Raw genomic sequence first — 6,000 nt, 5'->3', positions numbered from 1 at the left:
ATTTCTCTTCAGGTTTGACTGTTTACTTTGAATGGCAATTATCTAAAAACCTTGCCATTTAGACAGCATCTTGCTTTCCAAAGGTGGCAACAATAATAAGACCTTGTGTTGTGGTTTCAAAAAACCTGTGTTATATATATGTGTCTATTATACCAGGCTTTTTGTGTTTTCTGAGCTTCAGTTTCAAATCTCAACAGCAGGATATATTCATCCGGCTTTCTTGTCATGTCCAGGATATACAAGATCAATTGTACTTCATTTAGTCTTCCCACGATTTCTTCCATGCAAGATACTGAAGGGAGAAAATTCAGTTTTTATTTGACTTTATCACTACTACCACTTTAGAGATACCCTTTTTATCATGCATCAGCCCTTTCCTCTGAATCATACCTTCATTCCAACTTTTAGAATCAATTGAGAATGGCCCACACACTTATTTATCTCTGGAGTCCCTCCAGCTTTTTACTTTCTACCTGGTCTTTCTTTTGTGATATTGTAATGGGAAAGTTGCATAACACGGAAAGGTACAAAACACTCCAACACATATGCCTTGAATGTTATTACATGCAACAACAACAAAACATCCTTAATCTTTAGGAAGGCATACACTGTTCGTCCTGCTACAATGGAATGGACTTTTTTCAGGATTTTGTTTCCCCTTAGAACACAAATGTAGTTTTACCTGTTACAGGAAATCTTCACGGTGGATGTGAAAATAGTTGTAGGACCTTTGCCTTTTCTTCACATCTCTGCAAGTTGAACCTTTGCATTGAACTTATGATTACACATCTTTCAAAATAGCGAGTCCACAATTGCATGTGGCACAAATCCTGCTTTGTTATATCTCAGTAGTCATCTCAGCTCAACAGGCTTTGTAGTCAGGTTATGCAATGCATCTAAAATCTTTTTAATCATTCAGATTGCCCCTATCTCTACTCATTGAGCTATCATTCTGACCTCTAAATCCACAGATAAGCAAAAGCTATAATCGCCAGAATCTGAATTCCTAGCCCTGCAAGAATTGACTTCCCTTCATTTCAGAGCTAATCTTTCACTCATGCTATAGTGGTAGTTTTTCATCTTAAAACAAAGCTGAAGACTTAATTATGCCAATAAGTCTAAGTAATTCTGACAAGACTTAAAGGGAATTCAATTTGTATTGTATTCTGTAGTAAATAAAGGTACTTTTGCAGCTTAAAAATTCATCTTGCAACATCAATGACAGTTCAAATTTTTTTAACCGTATTTCTATCCTGATAGAAACATGACTGCTGCATCAGAGAGCTATGCTTGAATTTAGAGCAACACTCACATTTTCTTGAGTATCTTTGTCAATGAGTTGATCTGGTTATTGTTGGTCTTAGTAGGTTCCAGTATCTTCTGTCTCACTTGACATTGGCTCTGTTTCTTGGAGATTTCCCAAGACTCATTCTTTTCATTGTTTTTCAGTCTTGGATTAATGCTACAAAACATACATATATTTAATTAAACATGTATAATTTTATAATAAAGTGTGAAGGGACTGTTAACATCACCTACAAACATGATTTTAGCTTTATTTTGTCTTTTGAGTAACAAAATAAATACATACATAAATAAATATAAAATAAATATATAATAAATAATATTTAAAAATCCTATTTATACTATATATGATAAGCTAGGTAAAAATATCTACACAGTAATATGTTTTTATATCGAGGGAACCTTATTTACGAACTCAGGTATAACTTTTTTTTTTACAGTTTTTATATTTTATATGTTATATGGTTATATGTATTTGTTTTTTATTAGAGTGGCATAGAATCACATCACATAAGAATACCTTAAAAGTTTATTTCAAATGACATTGTTGCATTGCTTGCAGAACAGAACTATGTTGCCATGTTACAATATAATTCTACAAAACATCAAAAACAAAAATCTGAACACCCACCCCCATAAAACATTATTCGTGACTCAAATGTTACTACTTATAAAACATGTTATCTTTCATCAATATGCTGTGTCTAGGCCTACATGTTTAATTTTGTAACATATGGCAAAATACATTTAGCTGTTGTGCTATAGCTATAAAATGCTGTATCAAGATTGTATTTTTCATCTGGCTTTTTTCAGCAGATCAAGAGAAAAACTAAAATGACCCTATAAAAAGAAAACATGGCTTCTTGTATACTTTCACTTTTCCAACAGCTTTAATTAAATGGTAAATTCCATGCACTTGAAATGTGATGTGCAGGGAAACAGTGCGTAACACTTAATGGTTGAGTAGAATGAGATAAAGCATGTTCAGTGGTTTTACACTGGAGTGGAATGAGAGGGAAAAAATAAGAAAAACAATCAAATTAACTTTCTCCATGCATGAGCCTGCATTTGTAAAAAATCACATGTCATATGGCTTCTCAAACAGGGCATGCATATGGTGCTGATGCAGTAAATGAGCTTTGGATTAGCCAGTCTTTGGTCTTTAGATTTGATCGGCGGGCACTGACATTGACTCTGTATCCTGAACAAAAGGGAAGGTCTTATAGAAAAACCCATTCTGTGACTAATGCAGAGTAGGACAGCCCCCTGTAAATGCAGCTAATTATAAGTGTTTGCTGTTATCAGCTCACACTGCCAACCTTTTGAAGGTTTTTCTTCCCAGAGATCAGTAGCAGTCTTGAGTGAAGACAGCTCTTTTCATGTATGTCTCATTAACATTGCCATGGCTCAGCTGTAGATGTTTTAACCAATAAGATTAATACCGAGATGGTTCCACAATGTGTTTCTCTCTAAATGCTAAAGGTATAACCTTAGTCTCTTACATTTCAAACTCAGTAACGTATTAAGTAAATACATTTCAATGACGTAGTGCTTGGGTGACCAGATTTGTAAAGCTGAAAACTGGGACACGTTGTTTGTTTGCCAGCATTTGGGGTCAAAGTGAAAATTCCTATTGGGATAACCTGAATGCCAGGTTAATCTATGTTAAAAAGCCTTTGTGGATCTGTGGTTGTCAGCTGTGAAGGGGATATTATTCCTGGAAGGCTGATGATGGCCAATACAAATGGGTTATTTTCTGGGCACTGTAACTAGACATAAAGCACTTAACTGCTTCATGTACACCATATTTTTTTGTTGACCAGAAAAGATAAGCATAGACATGAAAACTGTCCAGCTTCAATTACCCATCACTTTTATATTCATGGAAGATTTTTAATTCCAGAATGAGAGATAGGTAGTTTTCCATGCCATGATCTTCTCAATCATTGTATGGACAATGCCATAAAAATCCTAGGTAAGAGGAATGTTCTACCATGGTCAAAATGTAGATCATTATTTTATTAGATTACAGGAACATGAAGGGTACCCAGGTGTAACACAAATGACAATCCATCCTCACAATCAAGTTTGGTACCTTGTGAAAAGGTACACTGAGACTGACACTGGAGGAAAAGAAAGGCTACAGGAATCCTGCATTTTAAGTCCAGCTCATTATCCTCAAGTCTTCTAGCAATCTCTCCCTGCTATCACCTTCTCACACTGGATTTGTATTTATACTAACCAAAAGATAACACAAGCCTAGGTCTGAGTAGTACTCTTTGTTATCATTAACAGCAATTGCCCTAAGACACCTGAAAATAATCAGACCAAAGAAAATCTAATTTATCATGAAAACCATAACCAACCATAATGTACCAAGTGTCACTATTTTGCAGTTCTACACTGGAGCATTTGTACTAGGTTACTTTGCAGTAGTAATCAGTCATATTTAGTTTTCCCTGCCATATAAATAACCTTAGAAAAGAAACAATACACTTTGTTTACTAGGAAGAAAAGAATGCAGCCATATAATATAGTATAGACATGTAACTTACCTTTCAGTGTTTGCTGAAGGGATATTGGGCAACACTTTCTTAGGTTTAAGGAATATCTTTGGGTACAAAATCATGAATGTCTCATGGGCCTCATCTGTGGATTGTGAACTGTCTCTGGCAAGCAACAGAACAATGACGGAAATATGTAACAGTGATATCTGCTTTATAGATACATACAATAAAAACATAAAAAATAAAGTTACAATGGAAATGAATCCAAACATCAGCCATACAAACAACACAATAACTACTACAGAAGATAGCATGCAACTTCATAACCATCTAATATCTTTGGACACATCAGTCACATCTAAGTAAAATGACAGACTATTGCAATCAGCATTAATTCATAACTGTATATTTACCTGTGGTGGAGCCCCTTGATACTACACAAAGCCTGCAGATGAAAGCAGTCTATACCAACAGTGTTCTGAGATTCTGCTAAACAACATAATTGTATAATTAATTCACACATATATGACACATACAAACAAATGATTGATTGATGTAAATAATTATTAAATTGCATCGTTTTGTAGCGAGCTAATTTGCTGCATGCATATTATTCAACACATTTTAAACGAATGGTATCTACATACATACATGCATAAATGACCTTGCTTTATGCAAAAGAGGTAGAGTTAGTATGGTATACTTTATCTAAAGTCTATTTACTGTTAATTGTATATGTTGTAGCAGTTAACATGTTGTGTAGATACTCTTTTGCATTTTTTTTATTTATTTCTGAACTAAGAACTGTGCGGGTCTTTCAAGGTGTTTTTAAACCACGCTTCAATTACATTAGCAATTCATACATGAATTAACTAGTAGTTATTAAATAAAATGTTCAAGGCCCAATATTTAATGAAAAGCAGTTATTTTAAAGTAACCCTATTACCCTGTCACCTAATAATAATAATAATAATAATAATAATAATAATAATAATAATAATAATAATAATGTGTATGTTTTGTTACTATTCTTAATTGTTGTGGTAGTTGTAGTAGTAGTAGTAGTATACCAAGTGCATTTAAAAAACAAAAGAACGAACGAACAATGAAGTCGCCTGTGCTGCGCAACACAGGAGACCCAGGTGAGTTTCCGCAGGTCTGATCGTACTCAGATGAAGGCGACGCTGTGAACTCGTACTTTGTGCCCAGAGCTCCGCGCACATGTTCTCTGTGGCGGCAGTGCCTGTGCTGTGGCCTGTGGTCAGATAGCATGACAGCAGCACTGTGCAGTCAGGTGAGGCACTGCCCCTGCGGTTATGCGTTCAGGGTAACCAGGTTTAAATAACATGCTTCGTGGTCATGAAAGTATATGCCTGTAAAAATAAAAATCAGTCATAATGATGATTATTTTTACACTTTTTTTTTACTTGACACTCTCCATTATAGACTTCCAAGTAACTACCTCCGTACTGTAGCTCAAAAATACATTTTTTGTTTGTTTTGTTTTGTTTCCAATGTCTACAATATAACATAAAATGGAGAAAAAAAGCATAAACATCATCATTTTCCATAACCCCTATACCAGTTTTAAGAGATCCAAGCCTGTGTCTCGACAGTCGCTGTGCGTTTAGATGTTCGACCTCCCTACTTTTAGTGACAATTGCTAAGCAATAGGAACAATATAATTTAAACAAATCAAAATTCATTATAAAATGATGATATAAAATGTGCTGATTTTGCATAATGACAAAGAAATGATCAGTCTATAATTTTAATGGTAGGTGTATTTTAACAGTGAGAGACAAAATAGCAACAAAAAAATCCAGAAAAACGCATTTCAAAAAAGTTATAAATTGATTTGCATGTTAATGAGGGAAATAAGTATTTGATCCCCTATCAATCAGCAAGATTTCTGGCTCCCAGGTGTCTTTTATACAGGTAAGGAGCTGAGATTAGGAGCACTCTCTTAAAGGGAGTGCTCCTAATCTCAGCTCGTTACCTGTATAAAAGACACCTGTCCACAGAAGCAATCAATCAATCAGATTCCAAACTCTCCACCATGGCCAAGACTAAAGAGCTGTCCAAGGATGTCAGGGACAAGATTGTAGACCTACACAAGGCTGGAATGGGCTACAAGACCATCGCCAAGCAGCTTGGTGAGAAGGTGACAACAGTTGGTGAGATTATT

The sequence above is a fragment of the Amia ocellicauda genome, chromosome 2 (assembly GCF_036373705.1).
Source record: "Amia ocellicauda isolate fAmiCal2 chromosome 2, fAmiCal2.hap1, whole genome shotgun sequence".
Taxonomy (NCBI): domain Eukaryota; kingdom Metazoa; phylum Chordata; class Actinopteri; order Amiiformes; family Amiidae; genus Amia; species Amia ocellicauda.
The sequence above is the reverse complement of the archived record's forward strand: the minus strand, read 5'-3'. Positions refer to the sequence as shown.